The 24300-nt window shown below is 37.8% G+C and overlaps 1 non-coding gene across 1 annotated transcript; it reads right to left on the reverse strand.

The window, feature by feature from the left end:
• Positions 1 to 10960: 10960 nt before the first annotated feature.
• TRNAG-UCC lies at positions 10961 to 11032 on the reverse strand. Its single transcript has one exon. It is a non-coding gene; the product is annotated as a tRNA-Gly (tRNA).
• Positions 11033 to 24300: the final 13268 nt, after the last annotated feature.

The raw sequence follows: 24300 nt of genomic DNA on the forward strand, positions 1-24300 counted from the left end.
GTCTGATGCCACAGGCTGCCTTTGTATTGGCTAATTGAGAATGACTGAGAATGTTTTATTGACCACAGAATATGACAGTGGCAGGTGACTTTGTCCATAAAGGCAGATGGCAAGTATCACAGGTACCAGAGCCTTCATGATTCCACTGATTTAACTTATTTCTACCATTTGCTGAAGAAAATGTCAATCCACTTATTTGCCAAAACTGGGGCAGATTACAGTGCATTCTAGGGTGCAAAATCTGCCATTACCTAGCTTGATTGAGTTTACTCACTCATTTGGCAGAGGTCACTAAGGGTATTTAAACCAAAGATTTTTAGACTGCTGCACAGAAAATTTGCTTTTTGGCTCCAGAAATGGCTGGGCACATGCTGCAGCTCTTTCCAGCTGCTGCAGAAATCTCCAAGCTCTCTTTTTTGCCAGGGTATGTGTAAAAGCCCATCAGTCTTCCATGCTGATCACTTGAAAACCAATTAAATTGTATTCATGCATTCCAAACACTGATCTTACATATGGACAATAATTTTTTTTTTAGCCACTATTCAGGATGCACTACAGTGACAAATTTGACAGAGGTCTACCTTTACATCCACAGATAATTTAAAGGGTCGCCTTTTTCACCCACAAAAATTTAAAAAAAAAAAAAAAAAAAAAAAAAAAAAAAAAAAAAAAGGCCCAGAAGCCTCATGTAAAGATTAAGGTAAATTCCCAGAATATAATTTATTAATATCACATATCTGTGTATCCTAAAAAGACACTGCAGGAAGCAGTTTTCAGGAGGCCCAGGGAAGAGTGGGCCCATGGACAAGCAGTTTATGGAGTCCAGTAAATATAACTGTGTTCTGAGAGAGTTTCCATTTCATATCAGCCAAGAAATCTTGGGTTCCTTTAAATATGTGAGTCAATAAAAACTGATATAGTTTGAAGGTACAGTAATCCTCTTCTGAAGCTACTGTATCTGGATATCTCTGATGAAATATCTCTGGTTATTATGCACAAGTTTAGGTTGAGACCTGGCTAAACTCATTTTCATGAAGTGCAAAAATGATGACACATTTTTATGACCATATTTAGTTCAGTGCACCACTGAAATCCTAGCATTGCTGACTCCACAAAGATTCAATTCATATTTCAGAGTGAGAAGATAAATTTGCTTTAAAAAAAAAAAGAGTAGTTGGCTTTTATTTAAGAGAGTTTGATGGTTTTAAGGCTATGTCTTTTTCCATCAAAATCAAAAGTTAACTTGGAACCATACAAGAGACTGTAAATTAAATTTAGTGAATACCATTTTATGATCCATCCTGATGCATGTAATTGCCATAGGTAGAAAATACATCTGTGGTGAAGAACTGGAAAATTGGAACATTATGGAGTTTCCACCAGGCTGCCTTGTTAGTGAATCTAAACTAATCTTTAATGAATTCCTGAGAAAGCATGAAGAGGGTTTCTTCTGTTAAAAAAAAGTGCTGCACAAGTGAAAATGGAGCCAGAACAGACACTGCCGCTTTGCTTTAAGGATTTAGATATGTTATTTAATTTGATTTCTGCAGAGAAAAAACTAAACAGTGATGGCAGCTGATTCTCTCTGGAGTATCTGGTAATCTATATTAAGTAAACTTAATATGGAATGTAAAACAAAAGACTCTGAATGAAAAGTTGCTCCATACTGGTGGTCAGACTAAGTTATCTGGAGAGATTCACAACACATAACACTTGAGTTAAACTATGGCTAAGGTTACCCTCCTGTAAAAGCAGTATAGTGTATCCATACGTGATGTGATTTTAAATTAACCAGCCAAAAACTGCAGCCAGTCAGCTTTGGCAGGACAAAGCTTAGTGAGGTCTAATCGACCTAGGTGTTTATCCAGATTTTTTGGACAGATTTTTCAGGCTTGCCTAATGCCAAGCTACTAACTTCTTTTAACCCTTCTTTGATCGAGCTATGCCACAGAGTCTCCCAGGTGATTTTTAATATTATATGCCATAAGTAAGGGCTTCAGAAGGACAGAAATAGGATCAAGGCCTCACACCATGGAAGATGGAAAGGAGGACAGAGAAGGAAGATCTCCCCTTTTCATCATGTCACCTCAGCCCCTCGCCAGCAGCACAGTGGGACACTGTGGTGACACCCAAATGACCAGACCCACACAGGCAGGACAATCCTCTCTGGTATGAAACCACCAGAATCTAGACTGGGTCACACATCACAGAAGCACTGTGGCCCTAATGGTCTACCAGTTCTACCATATATGAAGGATAACTGGAGGCTTTAAAGCCTGCAGTCAGCAAAACAAACTCTCGCTAATTAGAGTGCCAGGGGCTGGATGTTTCTAACCCTGATTCCCCATGGAAATCTCTCATGGATTCACAGGGCTTTGTTGTGATTGTACGTCTGTACCACAAAATTGTTGGAGATAACTGTTTCAGCATACTCGTTCAAAGACACGAGACCTATAATTTTACACCAAATTGGCTCTAATTGCCAGCAAAAGCACTGCCTGTGCTGAGGCATTCTCTAAGGACTTGTCTTCACTGCACAGAAACTCAGACCCTCCCACTGTCCACAAAGTAAAACCCTCTGACCTAGGGCTTTAAATATGGACTAATTTATCTGGCTAGGATTACCTGCTGAGAAAACCATTGAGCACTAATGATGTGTCCTTTCCTCTTCCCAGCACTGAAAAGCAGGCTGGGGAGCGTGGGGCCAGATTCCAAGTAGAATGGGTAGAATGAAAGAAGTGGAGGGAGTTGTCTACAAAGCCACAGGGAGAAATTAAGATAATGGTGAGAGGCACCAGAATACAAGCTGCTGGTAGAAGTTGCTGAGAGGAAACTATTCTGAGGCACCAAAAGGTATATTTGCAGTTTTAAAATAACTTTTCCAGCTGCAGGATGGGAAGAACAGCCCACTGGTCAGACCATTAGAAAATCTGGATTCAAGTAGCTGTTCTGTCACAGATTTTCCTGAGGCAGTCGGTTGGCTTCTTTTATGCCTCAGAGACACAAAATATAGCTACATTGCCTTTTTTCACCCATCGGCAAAATTGGGGAGGACAGTTCTTCTCTACTTCACAGAAAACACTGAAGACTTTAAATTGCTCTAACTTTATGGTAATAGGAGCTGTAGAAGCACCTAATCCAACATGTTTTTTTTCCTTACTAATAAATATAATTTCTTTTTAAAAAACCTGCTTTTTCATTTCCTATTGATGAATTTCCAAAGAGAAGAGACCTCAGTGCTCATTAATACCTGCAGTGTACAAGTTTTAGTCATCAACAGTTTGTTCTCAAGTGAAACTGTAATAATATTAAATTATTTAATATAAGGAAATTACAGAAACTTCTTTAAATATTGTGTTGTACACCTAAAGCTCAGATTCTGGAAGTAAGAAATTGCTGATGACAGAACATGCTGCTCTTCATGGCAGCTTCCCAATGCTGCCTTCTCAATGTCAGCTACTGAGAGTCACTGTTTTCAGGTTTTCTAGAATTATCAAGAATTCTCAAAGAGAAAAGAGAATGATATGACAATGGCATTATTTATGGACCTAATCTTCTTGTGTGAGCACAGAAAGGTCTCAGTTACAATGAACAGATAAGAGAATGAGCAAAGAATCAAAGGATTAATGAGATGTTTGCTTTGGGACAGTCTGAAGTGTCAGAAAGTACCACAAAGCAGTGGTGTGACAGAGTATATGAAACAAATAGGCACACTGTGGGTTTAGGCTGGGTTGTTTTAATCTAAAAAAATGATCATATGTCATCTAGGTCACATAAATCCTGACTTCATGTTTCATTTTCTTAGCAGTTTGAAGACTCAGTACAAGTCTGGAAAGAGCACTAGGCCAGTTATTACACTTGAACTGTTGTGAAGCATCAGACAGAAATGTAGATAAAATAATGGAAGAGGTATTTAGTTCTCTGGAAAATCATCTAAACATATGAGTGTGTTTATTTATCAAGAGAGAATAAAACATTACTTTCTGGGATAGAATGAAAAATAATGGCTAATTGAATAATATGTTAAAGTGTCTCTTAAATGGGGGATCCATATTAGGGTTTGCTGAGCATGCAGAACAGAGAGAATAGAATTTCCTGGGGTTTTTTTTGTTGTTGTTTTGTTTTTTTTTTTTTCCCAATAGTCAGTGGCTGTGTGTTGTTTAACTTGAAGGAGACTTGGATCAGGCCCTAGGCATCTAAATTAACAGGGTACATCAACAGTCAATTTTGTCCTTGTGCTGTTGGAAAATGGACTATGCCATTTAATTTTAATAGCTGTGAAGCAGTTTGACAGCCTTGGATGAAAAAGAAGTACATAAATGCATAAACAAAAGTATGAAGTGGAAACTTAGCCAGGATTTCTGTTTTCTTTGTACTACTGATCATTTCTATCAGGGAGTTGGTGACACATTATGTCATTCTAAACCACTATTTATCTTTGCATGACTATGAAAATGACAATCCTTAATGTAACTTATTTATACTAAAACATTAATTAATGTTTCTTTCTTCTAGATGGTCTTTTTCTCCAATTACAATTTCTATATTATGTTTACAAGGAAATTGGGAATAAATTACAAAAATCAAAGTTTTCTCTTGTTCTTCACCCCTAAACTAAAATGAGACAAGGATACAGCAGAAATCTGAGTAAGTTTATTTCACTTTTTTCAAAAACCCTCAACTGATGTCCAGTAAAAAATTAACTGTTATATAGCTAAAAGGACAGGAGTCTTAGCATGGCCAGTTGTAGAAGAAATAATTTTCTTGATTCTGCATTTCTCATTCTGCACATCTTGACATTAGGCAAGATGACACATCTTCCTAGAAATCCAGTCTGGAGACCAGATCAGTTACTGAGGCAGCCGATGCTTCATGCGCTGGAAGGAAATTCTGTGCTTTCTGGGAGTACATTTCTTCAGTCAGGCAGAGGTGTGTTTCCTCAGTTTCAGCTTCAGGTGCATCCTAAAACATTGCAAGTGCTAGCTGGAACATAAGGTTTTTCTCCTCAAGATACAAAAAAGCAAACTCCTGTGTGCACTCTTAGCTAAGGTGGTAGGACCCTGTCCTTCCTCCCAGAATTAATCCCTGAAATTAATTTCTGAAACAAGACATTATGACCATGCCCCACTCATTTTTCTTTCACTTGGATTCCTTGCCTTTCAGCTTTGCAGACAACCCAGAAATGCAGGATCAGATTTTCTTGGTAATTCCCTGATATTAATCACACTTAGTTTAAGATCAGGATCTGTCTGTGCTACAGCACAAAACTAAACTTGAGATCCTGAGGTCCAGGCCAGCCTGGGTAGGCTGGATCAGTGGGCCAAGGCAGTTGTGCAGGGTTAAACAAGGTAAAGTGATGGGTCCTACACCTGGGTAACAACAACCCCAGGTAGGGGGAAGAGTGGCTTGAAAACTGCCCAGCTTCTCAGAGAAGCTCTTGGGTGTGCTGGTTTACAGCCAGCTAAACACGAGTCATAGTGTGCCCAGGTGGCCAAAATGGTCAGTAGCATCCTGTCTTGTACCAGCAGGACCCAGTTTGTGGTCAGCAGGACAAGGGCAGTGATGGTCCCCCTGTGCACACACTGGTGAGGCCACACCCTAAGTCCTGTGTTCAGTTTTGGGCTCTCCTGAGGTGCTGGAGCCTGTCCAGAGAATGGCAATGAAGCTGGTGAAGGGTCTCAAACATAAATCCAACTTCAGGGAAGCTGAAGTTGTTCAACGTGGAGAAAAGGAGGCTGATGAAGGACATTGTCATTCTCCAGAACTTCTTGAGAGGAGGTTGCAGAAAGGTGAGGCAGGAAAGCAGTGGTAGGACAAGTGAAGATGGCCTCAAGTTGTATCAGGGGAGATTCAAGTTGGATATTAGGGAAAAAAAATTACTAAAAGAGTGGCTAAGTATTGCAACAGGCTTCCCAGGGAAGTGGGAGGGTCACTACCTCTGGAACTCAGATCAAGTCAAACCTGTCAAAAGCCAGGTAGACGTGGCACTTCTTGATATGGTTGTGTTGACATGGTGGTATTTGAACAAAGCTTGGACTTGATGATCTTAGAGGTCTAAGAGGGATTTGTCTAAGTGTGGAATTATAAAATATATTTCTACCTCATCTTAATCCATACAGAGTCTACCTATGTATGCTCTGAGTATTTTTATTAGCATAGAAGTTAAAATAAACAATTATTCAAGAATATCCCTATTTCTTTTTAGTTTTACCATGCTACAAATTTTATTTTTAACAACCTGTGGATTACTACTGATGACATAGACATTGACCTTTAAAGGCTGCATTTATAGAAAGTAAATTCCAAGGGTTATTTTATACAATAGCCACTAGGAATTTGAGGGAAAAAAATTCTTATAATGAAAATTTTCCTTTTCTATTTCCCCCTGCTTCACCCACTGGACTGCAGAGGAGATTACCCCCTTAACAGAAAGAAAAAGCATATGTCAACTTGCCTCATCTACAGAGCCTTCAGGCAAAATGCATCACTTTTTGGGACTGTCAGGGCTTGAATAAATCAGAGATAAGTGGGTTAAAATGTCAGTACCCACAGGGACCAAAATAAACCTACCATATTTTTTCATCCAAGTGAAATCCTATCTGCAGTACCACTAGCACTTCATTCATTCAGTCTGGAAGACAACTTAAAATTCTTAATATTTTATTTTATTTATTTAAAAAAAAAAATAAACATCCCACAAAAATAGTTGGGTTTTTTTCCCCCCTCTCATTGTAATAAGCCTGTGAAAGTCATCTTGTGCAAAAGGTCAGATAAGCGTGATGTGAAAGATGGTGCTAAAAGGCTTTCAAACTTTGTTTATTAATAGATATAACCTTTTCACCTCTGCTACATCTGTCACTGCTAGGTTAAATATAATTTATCTTACTGGTCACCTGACTTCTTGTTATTAGTACAGGGAAGTGGCACAAAAACACACTGAACAGTCACAGATCCATTATAAAAAAATGCAAGAGAAGAATTGCCTAAGCCCTTCTAATAAAACATAACCTAACATGGAGTAACTGAAGACGCTGAGGGTAGCCCCTGGCTTTAAAAGCATTCACTAGGCCATTGATCATTGAAGACAACATGCAGTGACCTCACACAAACACAATGTAAACTCCCAAACTCATTGATGGCATTCCTAGCACTCTGTCTGAATTTATACTGCCTCTCTGTAAACTGTTTGACATAAGCAGTGAAAGATGGAAACAGAAAAAGGCCTCCTCACTATGATGAGCATAGCACCAAATGCAGCTGGATGCCAGTGAATTAACTTGTAGCTTACTTTGATGTTCAAAGAAGTCTCAGGCCAAGATGTGTGTTAATGGAATTTTCATAAGATTGTTGGAAGCATATTTTTCCTCCTGGATAGTCCAAAAATATGCTAGAGCATAAAAACTACCTGAATCTATTTTGAGGAGATGAAGAAAAGAAATGGAAAAAAATATACTGCGTTATTACCCATTTTTCAGAAAGACTGCTAGGGCTATGTTAGTCAAATCATGCACTCAGAAAGGCATGTGGGTGTATATATGTGTCTCTCCTTCCTTCCTTTCTTCCTTCCTGCCTTCCATTTCATTTGAGCAGCAAGAATGTACAAGTGCAGGATCCTCAATATTTTTACACTTACTTTCACTAAGTGTGCAGCAAACACTAAATGTATCTGCTTTATACTCTAAAATTATATAAATTAATTGTAAGGCAAATGTCAAAATGTGAATATACACAGAATTAGAGTAGGAAGCTGAAGAAAGCAGCAGAATTATATCAGTCAACATATTAAATGTTTAAACAATTGTGGTGTTCTTTTAAAAAAAGCTTTAATATTTGATAGTTTAAGTTTAATGTTTGATATTTAAAATATCTAAACTCAGATTATTGTGGATGGAAAGCTCAAGGACTTTGGTTTTGGTTTTTTTTGTTTTGTTTTGGGGTTTTTTTTTTTTTTTTTTTTTTTTTTTTTTTTTTTTTTTTTTTTTTTTTTTTTTTTTAAGAAGAGTGCTGCAAATTTTGTAGAGAATTTATTGTTGATATTTAGATATTGTGCTCCTGAAACGAATAAGTGGACAGGAAGTAGATGCCACTGGAAAGTTCTCCCTTCTCTTTTTAAACCATCCATAATAGCAATAGGTAAAATCTTTCCCTATACTCAAAACAAGGAATAAATCAAAGACAAATAACTACATGAAAGACAGAGAGGGATATTTACAAGGACATACAGTGACATGACAAGGGGGAGCGGTTTCAAACTGAGAGTGGATGTAGATTAGATATGTAGATTGGAAAAAAATTCTTTACTGTGAGGGTGGTGAGGCACTGGAACAGGTTGCCTAGAGAAGTTAGTTATGTTTGCTGCATCCCTGGAAGCGTTCAAGGCCAAGTTGGATGGGACTTGGAACAATCTGGTTCTATCCACGACAGGGAGCTGGAACCAGATGATCCTGAAGGTCCCTTCCAGCTCAGGCCATGCTGTGATACTCTGGTTCTAAGACACAATAATATAAATGAAGTTGTGTCTGAAGGTGGTTTTCATCCTGCTTCTAAAATGGCATTGTACCTTTCTTGGGAGCTGATTGCAAAGCTGCATCACAGCTCACTGCTAATCAGCTGTGAGACCCTACTAACTGAGTATTGCTAGCATAGAATGCTGCCACTGTGCACACTACAAGGACATCTCAAGACTTTGCACAATTCCAACTGAAGTGTCAAAATAGAGCTGAACAACAAAACGTATCACTACCTTCCTGTGCAGTAAAAATTAAAAAATCCAGAACCATCTCATAGCTTACAGGTTCTCAGCAAAGTTACTGCCTTTAAGTCATGAGAAAATACCAAGTTTTGTATTTCCACTTGCTACAGAAAAACACAGATATAAGAAACTGTGAGAAACACATCTGGCAAGCACAGTCATATCTATGAGAACTGCTACAAGAGCAAGTATATATATTGATTTATAATTTTGGGCATGTGGGACACTGAGTCCAAATCCCTCTTTCAGTTTCATACTGTTGTTGTCTCCTTTTTCACCTGTCATCTGAGAGCTCAGTCTAAAGCCTGAAGTGGACAGGAGTGGCTGTTAGTGGACCTTGAGTAACCCATGTACTAGAGAGTGCGATGCCTTGTTTGTTCCATCCAGCCAATGGCCTTGCCCTGAAGTGGAGCATCCCTGGTGGATCAGCAGATCTTTTTCAGCATTTTCTAGTCTTTCATGTGAGGTTTTTCCCTCTAGGTGAATCCAGGTTTATACAAACAAGAATTATTTTTTTTTGTTCCCTGTAGAAGTCTAATAGGATTCAAGTAGGGCAACTAATAATTTTGACTCATTAGCTTAATTTTAGTAGTTTAGTAACAAAAAAGTTACAATGAGAATCTGGGCAGGTAAAACCCCTCTGGTTTAAATTTCAGTCCCTTGTCTCCAGCTGGAATTGCACCCACCCACTGCTTCCAGAATCTCTTCTCTTCTAGAAGGACAGAGTATTTAATCCTCATCCTAATTATCAAACTTTTTAAAATCTATCTGGTCTATTTTAACTACATTTTTACAGCCTGTATCTCCTATTCTCCACTCATCCTAGGAACTCTAGTCATTACGCATTCTTAGTCAACTATGAAGTGCAAATGGCTAGAATTTCTCATTGGGCTAGCTCATCTCCTTTAGCTCTTTCCTTCTTTGGATTTTTATAAAACTATGAATGTGTTTTCTCCTGCATGAGGAAAAAAAAAAAAAAAAAAAAAAAACACTAAAACAAAAGAGGTGAACATTCATTATAATTGCATTTTCTTCCATTCACCACAGCCTATCGTGTGAGTAGGTCCTGCCTCCAATTGTCACATAAACAGCTTTTGGAAACATAATAGAAATTATTTCAAAATTGCTTTGGGATAGCACATTTTCTCAGAAAGAGTTGTCAAGAGTCAGGTTTCCAGTATAACAAGATTCTGAGCCATGGGATTGATAGAGATTAATTGCATCACCAAAACTGGTTGGCCCTCTCAGAGACCTGACTGGGCACTCAGACAGCAAGCTTTGCTGGGAGGGGCTTGACTCTAGGCCCTTCTGTATCATCTGAAGACACCAGCTGCTGTCTCTGTAGTGAATCACAACTGCTATGCACTGCTCTGGCTCTGCTGGAGTAACACACCTTCCCTTGGCTGCCTTGCCTCAGCCCCCTCCTGGTGCTGTTCCCACTCCTAGAGAAATCATAAACACCTTGTGTGCGCCTCTACCCTCAGTTCTCGCCTTGGACTGCTTGCCTTGATGCACAGAAGGGCTGAGGTTGTAAGGGACCTCTGGATGCCATCTGTTCAACCTTGATGCTGAAGCAGGAACGCTCAGTTGTCCAGGACCATGTCCAGACAGCTTTTGAAAATCTCCAGAGATGGAGGCTCCACAACCTTCTCTCTGGGCAGCCTGTACTAATGCTCAGCCACCCCCAAAATGAAAAAGTGATTCCTGATGTTCAGAGGGCACCTTCCACATGTCTGTTTGTGCCCATTCTCTTTTGTCCTGCCACTGGGCACCGCCTGGCTCCATTCTGTTTGCACCCTGCCTTCAGATATTTTCTCATATTAGTAAGATTCCCCTTCTTTGCCCTCTGTTCTTTCTTCAGAGTAGAAATGCCATGGTCTCCAACCATCCTTGTAGCGTTCTCCAGAATTCCCAGGAATCTCCAAGACTGAGTACAGACCCGGACACCACACTGATCCAGAGGCAGTCCCACCACCACAAAGGAAGCTCCCTTCACCTACGGTCAATTCCTGTGTCCAATAAAGCCACAGCAGCCACCCCTTCTGTCATTCTGGCAGAGACATCTTTGCCGGCCCTTGCGCCACGTGCGATCCACACCCGACCCCCGGTCCTGCCCTGCGCACCCGGCCGTACTGAACCTCCTGAAGCTCCCTCTCTTCCCGGAACTCGCATCCCTGTGGATGGCAGCACCTGGCGTCAAAACGAAGCTGCGTTGGCCGGGAATCGAACCCGGGTCAACTGCTTGGAAGGCAGCTATGCTCACCACTATACCACCAACGCCGCGGTGATGGCAGGTCTTTGCTTGCCTTGCTCCTTCCTTTCCTGCTTCCCTCTGTTCCCAATTTCCCCACAGGATTTACTGCCTGCCCTCAAGCACAGCAAAGAGCTACTGAGGGAGTGTCTAAAATTAGCTACTGAGAAAACTCAAGTTTTGTCCAAGGCTACCAAGGCTACTAGAAAATTAGAAGCTTGTTTGCTTCTTTGTTTTTAAACACTGATAAGAAGGTTTTGTTCAGTAAGATGTTTCCAACGTCCTGATTGGTTTAAAAGAAATTCCAAATAGCACTAAAACCTTCAGAAGGGGGACTGTGCACAATTGGAAAAAAAAAAGCTGGCTGACATCTGATGAAATAAGCATCTTAATTTTTTAGTAAAAGAAATAGTCTTTCCAGCATTAATGTTGCAGATGAGATTTTTATCTCATGTCTGAAAAATTAGGTGGAAAAAGTTTTAAAAAACAACATATGTTGTCCTTTCCATCAACTACTGTTTTTGTCTTCTCAGTATCATCCAAAGAAACATAAGATTACATGGAAAAAACAGCTGAAAATAAACTAAATAGAGTTGCAAAAGACTGATATTTGAAAGAGGGTTATCTGAAACACATTCCTGAAATGCCGAATCTCCAACTTGAATACATTTTTGTGGCATAAAGTGTGGTGAAAAGTTTTCTACTACAGCGGATAGAGCCAACAAAGTATTTTAGAAGAACAAAATCTCAAAAAACTCACATGGTGTGAGAATATCCTATGAATAACACAGGGCTCTCTAGGGCATCCATGATTTCACTTCTGAGAATGTCCTGTTTGCAAGCAGATATGGTTCCTAACAAGTAGGAATCTCAGCAAGTTTGTGGTGGAAACAATTCTGTGTCAGCAGAGAAGTCCTAAGCAGAGAGACCTTCATGTCTCTTTCATTCTCAAATCCTCTGTCTTCAGCTTCCTGCAGTGGAAATCAGAAAAGTTGCAATATGTAATATTGGTCAGACATCCACTGATCCTATCACTTTCTGTCATTTGGCATCTGAATAATTAATAGGCCCATAGAAGGTCCCCCAGGCCTGTGCATACTCTGACCATTTTACAAGTGTTGGTATAGATGACATTTTTTTACAACTTTAAATGAAAGTCTGTCATGCACAGCTAGACTGTGGTAAGGATATTGAATCTTCTCTCTTTTTCTTATCATATTTTACTTTAAAAGCCAGCAAAACCAGCTGAGATCCTCTTTGGAATGCTCTGCAAATAGCTGATGAGGACATAATGTAAAGTGTATTTGTAACTAAGATTTAACAGAACAAACTAAGAGGGCTGAATGGTGCAGAGTCCATTTTGACTGCATGTGACATGCAGTGCCCATGTTGCTGTGCAAACTCACACTTCAGCTCTGTGGTGCACAAACAGCAAACCAGTGCTACTGGGAGCCACATTTTCTGTGCATTTGTTGTGGAACCTTTTTACACAGAGCCTTGACCTTGAGCCAGTAGGCTTATAGATTAAGAAGAAGTTAAAATGGGACACACCAGACTCACTGATCATTATCACTTCTGTAAAACACATACCTTGTTGTGATGATTGTCATGCTTTTCTACTAATCTGTAGGTACCATAAATATTTTCTAGTAAAGGCATGGATAGTAAATTTAAGCCTAGTGAGAGTTGTTTCCAACATCACTGAAGAGTATGGTTTAAAAATCATCAAAAATGGTTATTATTTATATACTCCCTTGCAGAGAAATTCCATGGAACTTGGAATTCTGTGGGCAAACATTTGAAAATAATTACTGTTTAGGAAATTTGAATAACTTTAGTAAAGAAGTCAGCCTGGAGGAAGTGTGGATGTTCTTATAAGAATGATATTTCTCATCCTTCAGCTTCTAGTCTTAACTACATCTTCTTTGTGAACTCACTATCCTGTAATTTAAGGCATTACAGAATGAAGAAGGTGATTTTAAAACAGTGTGATAGAACTGGAAAGAGAGATGGGCCCCTGTTGAATTGAGAAAAAGCACTGAATGAGGATTTCCAGCTCTGAGAAAGCTGGAAGCTGAAGTGTACAGACAGAACAGGACAGAGAAGTGGGACAGGCTAAGCTGATCTCTGAAAAGCAGCCACCTGCATCTCAGCTCATAAAACTGCATGAGATTCCTAAAGTATTTTAAGCACCAAAACTTGCACATTAACTCAGAGGGCCACATTCCCAAAGTCAGAGTAGTCTTATCCTGCTTAAGGAATTCTAGAAACACTTCTGGACATCTGGAAGCACCTGGAAATCTGTTGAAATCTGACACCAGTTTTCCAGTCTCAAATGCAAAGCCTCTTAAACTCCTGCGTGTTCAGGCAATAGACACGCATTGCCAAATCAGGGGCTCTGCATGAAATTTGTCCTGATTATTTGTTTTGCCTCCTTTTCTCTCTCACACACACAGATGCACACAGGTTCCAGCAGTGCTTGATGAACAAGATTAAATTAACCTTTATTATGTCTTCCCAGAACACAAAGAATGAGCAATGGTAGCATTTCCTAATCTGGTTTTAATTCACTAGGCAACAAATCTGTTTGCTATGAGTCTACTGCATACAGCTTTTAGCTGAGAGGAAGCATTTTGCTGTGGCATAATTAAAAGTGTTCCAATTGCACACATAACCACACACTCTCTGCTTTCTTATTAAAGGTTTTCTTTGTTGGGGCTTACACCAAATAAGTTGCACATGTGACTGTTTTTGCTGCAATATCATCTTCAGCTACTTAGTGCATCACCATGCTAACCCTCGATTAACCCTTGCTTCAAAGGCTGCTCCCTGCAGGTGCAGTATCATGGCTTTTCTGGCAGGGGCATGCCTTGCTCCCTGCTGGTGACCTCTGTCATTGCTGAGGGCCTGGGCATGCCAATGCCACATGTGCTTTTGGTTTACAGCTCAAGGCCTTGGCTAATTGCAAAACTGGTGTGGTGCAGATCCACAGCGTGTAGGAATCTAGAAGATATTAAAATGGAATAAACAAAACCTAGGCATTGCCAACACCGAATTTGTCCAGTTTTCTGGCAATAAGCTTCTCTGCAGAGTATAGATTTTAATTTAGTCTGGAAGATATATATATATGATTGTACCCGAGGTCCAAAGGATTCCTCAGTCCTTATCAGAGAAAAAGTTTGGGAGTAAGAACAACATATTCCAGGACATGTCAAAACTGTTCAGTGCTACAATAGGAACAGAATATGTCTATTACCTATTACAAGTTTTATCAACTTCTCTGGGAAAAAAAAACCAGCAATAAATCTTCAAATTAAAGACGTCTAAATTTTGGCAGAGTAAACTTCCTAAATATGTGGCAAACATTACAAACATTTGATCCTTTGGAGCTGTTTGAAAGTTGTATGTATTTGGACATAATGGACCAATAGAAATAAAAATTAAAAGCTTTAAAAAATGGTTTTAGAACTAATTTACTTAGGGTCAGCCAAGTCTAAAGTTAATTAAAAACAACAGCCAACATTTATAGGGTTTTGCTTGAAAATCTTACCTTTCTCATGATTGATATTCTTTTATACATAAACTGATTGTCTTAGTTACTGATTTCAGTTTTATCAAATGCTGTTCTCCACTCAAAGTGTTCACATAGTTGGTTATAAGTATTTTTCTATCAAGTCCAATCTCCATGAGTGATCAGTTCTCAACATACAATAACGTTAACATACACATAAACACGTTTGTCAAAGAAGACAACTACTCAAATTCAGAAATACTTTAAAATAGGCTGTGAAGAAGATGACATTTCAAAATTCCTGACGTTGCTGTTTATCAAAATCCTTGCAAACACTGCTTAACATTTGTAATGCTACTTAACTTTGTTGCCTTTATTTATAACAGTCGTAAATTACTTTTTCTCTTTTTAATAAAATGGTATGATTTTAGACTTTTTATAAAATATTAGAAACACTACAATTTCTCACGATCCTCTCCGAGGAATTTTATTAACACCTAGTAATATGTCTGACCTTTCAAAAATAAGCCAAGTATTTTTTTCTCTACCAATAAGTAACTGAATTTTAATGACAGCAGTAAGATTCTTTCCCTGGTGTATGCAAAATCCATAATACTAAAATAAACAGCAGTGAACTTGAAAAAATAAAATAAAATTTCCTGAGAAATATTATTCCTAATTTGAAGGAGAGATCACAATATCAGATGCAGGGAAGCCCCAACAAGACTGGCACAGTACAGCTAAAATAAAAACTCAGCAGTCAACTTCTTTGTAGTTATCCGGATGATGAAATAAACGGAAAATCTAGCAAGTTTGCCCAAAAAAAAAAAAAAAAAAACCAAAAAAAAAAAACCAAAACAAACAAAAAAAAATTAAAATATCTTAAATTATTCCTAAGGCATTACTGGTTTTGTTCTTTAGCTTTTCTTTGAATTATCAGTGGATAGAAAGTTTAATGAAAACCTGAACTGAAACTTTTTCATGCAGTCACTTGGCTTCAGAAGCAGGGATGCTGTGTATTAATGTGCATGAGCACCTCAGGGAGTGGCTCATTTCAGGATCATCTCCAAGGCCATCACAGCCCTGGCTAAGTGTCTAAAATAAACTGATGAATCACTTTCTGAATGGGCCTCTTTCTATCAGTGTTAAAAATAGGAAGTGGGTAGCTCAAAAGTTTTACACGCAGTGGCTTTAATATAGATAGATTTTTATAGAAATGGTAAATTATAAAATGACAACTCCCATTCTTTTACAGTCTGACTAGCTCTATTAGCTGTTATGTTACTTTGACATATCACCTGAGGAGACAAATTTTGAGGTTTATTAATATATGGATATTTATATTTTTGAGCAGACTAGCTACCAGTCATCCAGCAGCGACTTAGATGTTTCCAGGTGTAACAAAATTACTTAATATTTAGAAATTAGCTCCTCAATCAACCAGAGCTTTACTGTCTCTGTGGTACTTCAGGGAAACAGAAGTCACTTAATTTTCTGTATTCCATGAATATACAAACAGACATTTTTAAAAATCCAACCCCAAATGAAGAGGATTATTAGAAATAAGGTGTCTGGTTGGTTTTTTTTTTTCCTTTGAATTAGTGTGGGTTTTTGAAGAAGACAGCTACTCACCCTTCTCTCACTATTCCAAATTTACTAACCCCATCTGAAGTCTTTAAGTAGGAAGGCTTTAGTTACTTACATCCTTGTATTTGCTTACCTTTTCATACCAGTATCTGTTCTAGGTGATCAGATTTATAAACAGAGTAGTAAAAGAACCTCTTTATCTCTACAAATGTACAAGTCACATACATAGTGTCATATGCTGTTAAGAACATTCAAAGATCCAGTAGGCTATTTTTTATTTTTTTTACCCTCCAGTGACACGGGCAGTCACTTGGTGATGTCTTCCAGCTAGCCCTCACCTCCTGGTCCGTGCCCAGAGTGGTCACCCCCTGACCGCCCCCTGAAGCAGTCTGGGTGGGGGTGTGAACAGGGCCACGCAGCTCTCAGCAGCAGCAGGCTGCGCCGTGCGACAATGGGATAAAGTCCTGAGTCGAAGAAGCCAGAACAAAGGAGATGAGAGGGGCCACTTGAATAAATTCCCAAGAGGATTCAACCTCCGAGAGAGTCCAGGGACAAATGATAATTCCAAGAGGGTAGAAGTGGCTTAAGAACAGGGGAGGGTACTAGCAGAGGATATGAATCTTAACCAAGAGCAGAAGAGCAGGTGAGGAATGTAGGTGGGGATCAGATTCTAGGCAACAACCAATAGGGGATAGCATGGGAGGGGATCAGGCTTGGCACACCAATGGACCTTCGAGGGAAGGGCGATACACAAGGAAGGTTCTAGAGAAAGGGGTGGGGTTACATTTGACGAACAAGGGAAGAGGGCAGTACTTCCAGGATTGGCAGGGAAGGGTCTGGAAATCAGGGCGGTGCAAGGGAGATTGACACGGGACTGACATAGGATTAGCAGGGAAAATAATAGTAAACAACTTCAGGGCAAAACCATAGGGGAAACCGAACGGGGTACATGGAAGAAACTACTGTAAGCTCACAATAAGAAACACCTTAAGATTACAAAGAAAAACAAACCACCACACTCCAGCACACTCCTTTTTCCCCATTTCTCCTTTTCTTGGCATGTTTCCTGTTTCTTGGCATATTCTTTAAGCAAGGAAAGGCACATCCACAGCCTTTACCTACTTTTAGAAGACTGGAAGATTTGACTGTGAAGGCTGAACACTAAGACCTGATTGAAAATAGGATTTTTTAAAATTATTTTTTAATAGCAGAAAAATTCAGAACCATAGAGAAACATCCAGATTTATTTTGTCACTTTGTTTTATCCTTTCCTTTCTTACTATCTGTTTTAGGGGAAAGTTTCTGCTTTTGTTTAAGACTAGGTTATCCTGATTACTTTGGGCTACAGAAATAATTTATCTTTTTTGTTTTTATCCTTGCTATATAACCTATTTTTGCTATATAATGCTGGACATTTAAACATTGGTCTGTAGTCTAAGATTCTGTTTTACTCCATCTCCATCTTTCTGGGAGCTGAAAGGGCTGAAGGGGAGGGGAATCACAGGGAATTACTAAGTTCTGCATCTTTAGGGAAATATGCATATGGAAATATGTGTAATGAGGTGCTTGCATTTAGTTGTGTAGGGACTTCTTTTTTCCCTTTACCTTCTGAAAAGGTTAATATATTTCATTTTTTATGGTCAGTCCAAAAGATTATGCTTTCCAGAGCCCTGTCAAATGAGTATGATTGATGCTCTAGTGGAAAATAAATATGGGGAAAATTACTCTGGAGTATTTATGCATTAAATAAGCTAACATTCCCTATTCCAGAGGCTCACAGAAAAATGAGCAATTAAGCCGCTTGATTCTTGCACTTCCACACAGAAATTGACTTCTGTGGAAATGGGGAGCACTGTTTAAGGTGATTGTGAGCATTTCTCAGTGCTCGACTTTTAATGGCTTTTGTCTGAGGTTTGCATGTGGGTTGTGTGATTTGACCTATTCCTGCTCAGGACTGTCAGGCTTTGACATTTTAGAATCATAGAATATCCTGAGCTGGAAGGGACCCAGAGGGATCATCAAACTCTAGCTCCCAGACCTGCACAGGACAGCTGGGCAAGCTTGCTATAAAAAAAATTGGTTCAAAATACGTACTCATTTTAGAGGGGAAAGTTTTTATTTTTCGCAATTCTTGCTGCCATTCAGGAAAGCCAATTCTACAGTTTTGTCTTAATATTGGTAGGAGTGATTAAGACTGAATTTATAAACATAAATGCACAAAAATAATTTTATCACTCCTAATTAATGACTTTTATTATCTAAGTGTCAATTTCTGTGGAAGTTAATTTGGAATTAAAGTTTTTCAGCTCAATACTCTGCATCTGAAGTACCACAGAGCTGCTCTGAGATTTGCTTATGCTAATGTAGCTTTCTATACTGATAATTACATTATTTTAATCAAAACTTTCTGTAGAGACTCTTGAATGGTTCTTAAATTGGAGTTTTATTGTATAAAAAGTAAATTGCATTAGAAGCCATACCAACATTCCATTGGATTAAATGTAGATGCTTAATATAACAGATTTGGGTACACTGGTTACCTTTTCTTACCTTTCTTTTGTTATGATTTGGTTTGGAATTTGATTACTTTGACACCTAATCCTCTAGCTAGTCTGGTTTACCAAGTTATCAGACATCAGATGTGTTGCAGAATTGTTTGTTTGTTCTTCAAGCATTGGTCATTATCTGCAAAAGCCAATTATATTATGGAGCATGAGCATAATTCATGTTCACTGCACATCAAGTTGACCCACAGTTGCTTTGGTTAAAAATAGAGATCAGTTTCCTCAGATCCGGTGTAAATATACTAGATTTAAATTACCATTATTGGTGACTGAAGTTACCAAATTTTTATATGTTGATTTTTAACTCTTTTTATGGGATACCATACATATTAAGGAAAGAATTTATTATTAGCCCTTCTAAAATCTAAATAAAATGCAAAAAAGTTAGAATTAATAGTCCAGTTATACCAATTAGCATTCACCAAACTGATCAAATAGTCAACATACTTCTGTTTCAAATTCTCTACATAATAGAAATCAAATGCTATTAAAATAGTTAAAAATACAGGTATAAAAATAGTGTTACATCATTTAATATTATTGGAAGATAAGCACAAGTTAGGCAAATCAGGGAATAGACAGCTGCTCTTTGGAAAGATGTTATGGCTTAACAAGGAAGAAAAACTCTCAAAACAAGCCAAGGCAAGTTTAAGCAAGGTCTGGCAAGTCATCATACCAGTTTCCCTTTCTTTAATTGCTCCATCATACCCAGCTGAGTGTTTCTGAAACCAGCACACTTCTGATTTCTTTGTAAGGAAATATGTGGGTCTCATGACTATATTAGCTGGAGATGTGCAATACACCTTTCACTGAGGCCTTTGTCTCTTGGCTTTTAAAGACAGCAAGTCTCACAAACACCCCTGAGGAAAAGACTCTTTTCTACACAGTTGTACTAGTAAGAAAATAGATTTTAAACAGTTCTAATGAAGGTATTCTGAATTCTTTATTCTTTGCATGTCAATTTGGTAACGATTAAAAACAACAGATGCTTTAGCCACTTCTCTCTCAAGACACCCCACCTTCCCCCTTGCCTGCCTATTTTGGCAGGGGTGGGACTGTCTGAGAGCTCTGTAGACCTTTCTTTTTCTTGTTTGACACTCAATGCAGAGACTGTAGTTCTATTCCTGAATGCCAAGGCAAAAACTTCTGACTTTTCCTTATAAAATAAGTTTTCTTTGGCAAATTTTTCCACCTTAAGGACTAGTATATGTCATATTCAGGATCATTTCTTGCAAAGACTCACAAGCACTCACCAAATCCCTTGTAAACTGTCGACTGAAAATAAAACGTCTTTATACTATATGTTTTCTGTACCAAATTATATGGGTTGTTTGGGTTTAACCAGTGTTATGTAGTTTTAACTCCCTCCTTTCACTTTTTTCATTCTGTCTCTATTTAGCATCATCTACTGTAATTTTTCCAAAGAAGCCATAGCCAGCAAGTTGGTCATATGAAATGAGCAGTTATATAACTTTAGATTAAATATTAAGTGGGCAAGCACATTTTGCTAACAGACTTCCCTTTTTCCTCCCTCCTGAATCCACATGTGCACCTGCTTCAAGATAAATCCCTTTACTTCCACTGGATTCCTGTTGTGTTTGGCAGGCTGGAGAAGTGCAATGGAAGGGCACTGGGCTAATTTTTCAGAGATAGTCAGGATGCACACATTCCTCCAAAGTTAGTGGGAGCTGCAGGTGCTCAACACAGCCAAAAAATCGTGCCTTAGCTGGAAAATGTGTGCTCTCCTCTAGAAAAAACATTATTTTTAAAATAGAGACCTTCTGTATCATCTGACCTTTTCTTTGATGAAGTCCTTCATTCTTCTGAAAACAAAAGAAGGCCTAATGAAAGAAGCATTGTTTAATTAATGTTTTAGAGATAGACCACAAAAGAAAAATAAGGATATAAGGGAAAGAATTGTCTAGGATGCAATCCACGGATAAAAGTGAAACTTTTACAAAACAGATAATTCTGAAGAAAGAGGTATTTCAAGAACATTAGAGTGAAGTGCTGAATGCTTTTCTGACATATTCAAGCTTTTACTCCTAAAACTTGAATAAATCTAAAAGAAAACATCAGAAAGAGTAAGAATGACAGAAGAAAATGGAAATTCATTAAATTAAATTAAACGCAATAATCAAAAAGAAACTAGAGAAGAGAAAACAATGGAAGAAGTTCATTCCCACTGGGACTGCAGCTAAGTAAATAGGCTTAAACCACAGAACACACTTTTCTTAGTGTCATCATATTTTGAATGTTTATTATTCTATTGTTTAGTTTCCTTTGGAAGCCAAAAAAGAAAACCAGCAGAACAAAAAACCACACATTTAAAAAACAAAAAACAAAAAACAAACAAACAAAAAAACCCAGAAACAAACAAAACCAAAATCAAACAAATAAACAAAAAACAACAAGGAATGCAGATAGTGTCATCCATAAATAAAAATTCTAAATTAAATAAGATTAAGATCACAGAAAATGGCTAATTATTAAGATCTCAATGAAACTACTGTTAGAAGTAGGAGCAAGAAATGAAGGCATGAATCTGAACAGGGAAAGAAAACAAAGCGCAGAAGAGGGATTTATAATATGGGTACAAATTTCCTATTCCTGCTGATGCCTATGATACCCCTGAAATTAGTACAGATGGTGATATCTGTTACTCAGTATAATCAAGATATTTTTCAGTATCAATGTGTCAAAAATCTTATGTTGGTAAGGTGGCTCTATGCTGTAGCAGGTTTGGTTGTAACACAGTCAGTGGCTAAATCAGCTGCCCTTTCCCCCACAGCCACCAATTTCTGTAGCCAGTTTTATGCTCCAAATAGAATAGCACTTTTGTTCTTTGGAAAAAATACAAAATGTCTCACGAAACACCTACAGCTATAATAGATAGAATAACCTTTTAGAGGTGTAATCACAGGTACCAATACATCTTTTGCTTTCACTTACAGTGTTTTAAAATCAATATTTTTCCTAGAGTTCTAGGTGAAGAGTTCCTAGAGTTCAGGTGAAATTTTCTCCTGAGAAAAGTCCTGTAATATGATTATGTGTCTTATTGGTGAATGCTTAAGCAGTTTTAATAAGAGGTCATTAAATCTGATGGATGGGGCCTCTACAATCAATGTCATCTGTCACTCTATGCTCAGTGAACAGAAATAGAAGAATAATTGGTTTCAGTTTTCATGAGTTTCACTCTTTCCTTATTTCTGCATCATATGGGATAAATTCCTTATTTCTAATCTGGCTTTTTAGTCACAGCTGGAACACAAAGGAGAGTGTATACCTGACTTGATAAGTTTTGTCTAGGTTTGAGTTGAGAACATAAGCTATGAAGCGTGCTTTTTTTCTCAGACTTTCTGCATCAGCCCATTTCATTTTAATCAGGTAGAAGTTTGCAAACTTTGCTAAATTACACAGTCAAATCTTGTTAACTCCTAAGTATCAAAAAGGCCTCAAATGAGTTTGCTTTCACCTGATTGAAGGTTTATTTATATTATAATTCCAGTCTGGGGCAGGGGAAAGAGTATAATAGATCAACTTTTAGAAGATATCTGCCAGACACATGGTTCCTCATCTATCACATTAGTGAGAGCCTACCTAGCTAATTATTGACTCATTTCTGCTTATTTCTGTGGGAACAAGCAATGTCAACAATGTGTCATTGCTCCCTAGACCCTGCAATAATGGTTAACTTGTAATTCTGTCATTACTAAATGAAAATCTTAGAAATAAGTCAAAGAAAAAATTAAATTCCCAATAGAAAAAAAGAAGAATGAAAAGGGTATAATTGTCCTGAGAAAGTCTACATAATGAAAGACCAAAAAAAAAAAAAGCATTTAATATACTCATAAAATTAACAGGACAGAAATTAAATAAAATATAGATGAGACTTCAGAAGTATTAGTGATCTGGACTGGTACTAAACAGGTTCACTTCCTACATTCCACATCCCCTAAAATGCCATCTTTATTGAAGTCTGAATTTACAGAGCATTTGATCAGCTGTGTTTGATTCTTAACATTTGTAAGGTCAGGTTATCTTTACCTAAAAAGAATAATTAAATATAACTCTGAACCAAGAATGTTGCAGTGAGTCATCAATAAACATCAATGAAATAATTCATTAATTACTGATTAATCAATAAAATGCCATCTATTCAATAGTAAATCTTTATTATGGTTTCATTTATTGACTATAAACAGAGATGGCACAGTCTCACTGAGGCATAAAGTTATTTATGAGGACGTTGATGATGAGGCATATTATGCTGGTTGACTATGTTTAAAATAAATCTATGAAACAACAATCAACATTTAATAGTTTAATATTTTTTCTTTGTTGATTGTATTAACCATTAGAACTAGACAAAAAAAAATAGTGTATGTTTTAATTTCATAGAGAATATCTGTATCTGACATTAAATAGCAAGATACTTACTTACTTGGTTTGCTGAAGATGTTGCAAAATAATCTGACCATAAAATAGTAATTCTAGTCTGAGTTTTTCTTCTCCAAAAAGAACTGAGAAACTGAAAATCATAAGCTGTTCTTTAACATCACGTAACAAGTAAGTCTCATGCTGTGGGGTAATGTAGACTACCCTCTGCCAGATTGAAGTCAAAGATTCTCTCTGAATTCATGGAAATTTAGGCTTTAACCAACTAATTGTACAGAAAGGCCAGCATAGCATTTGGCGCTAATTTTCAGTAATTTAATTAAGGTAGTATTTAAATTAGACTTAAAAGAAAAAAAGGCACAAAGCAAAATATTTTGTGTATAAATGTTTTAGGAAATGCTTTTTTGTTTCTCTTATCAAAAGAAAAAAAAAGTATACTCAGTCTGCCACCTAAACCCAAACTTTTCAGTGTTTATTCCATGAGGAATGTCTCACTGATCACAAAGTGGTCTCTGGGATGATGATGATGATGGAGCAGTGAAGGCATCACAGAACTGAGCCCACACAAGACTCTTTCTCTGCTGAGAAAACATTCTTGTCTATAAACCAGATTTCCAAACCAAACAGACCCTCCATGTTTCTATGCCATATTTCACACCACAGGCTGGAGGATGCAGCAGTAATTTTATCATGCTTCCCATCTCCTTCCACTCCCACACTTTCTAATTTGTCCCATCAGCTGACCTTACCTACGAACGCAACTATTCTCTAACTGCACTCTTTCAAAACTCATCAAAACAATAGGGATGCTGTTCTTCCAAACACTGGAAAATGAAAATAATCTGATCTTGGGAGAGGATTTCAAAACTAGTTGCCCTAATTCATCTGCTATCTATTGTGGTTATATCTTTTTCCACTTGTAAATTTATTACATTAATCTTTTATGAAGAAAGAAGGGCTCCAACCATCACAAATTCTCTCTGAGTCTAGCTGCTCTTCTTGTTCTCGTACTCTGCGTTATAGGTCAAATTCAGGCAGAATACTGAAGAAATATTTTCTTTATACTATTTACTCTTTGTCATAAAAATCCTGGCACTGGAATTCAACTTTTGTCCTTTGATAACTGGTATCTGAGTCTTTCTAGTAAGGGAGGAATCAGTGACAGGAAACATCCAGATAATCCCTTATTTTATCTCTCAATTCTCCCCTATCCTAAGAAAATAGAGAAAAATGTAAC

Source organism: Pyrgilauda ruficollis, unplaced genomic scaffold (assembly GCF_017590135.1).
Source record: "Pyrgilauda ruficollis isolate IOZ18807 unplaced genomic scaffold, ASM1759013v1 scaffold12, whole genome shotgun sequence".
NCBI lineage: Eukaryota > Metazoa > Chordata > Aves > Passeriformes > Passeridae > Pyrgilauda > Pyrgilauda ruficollis.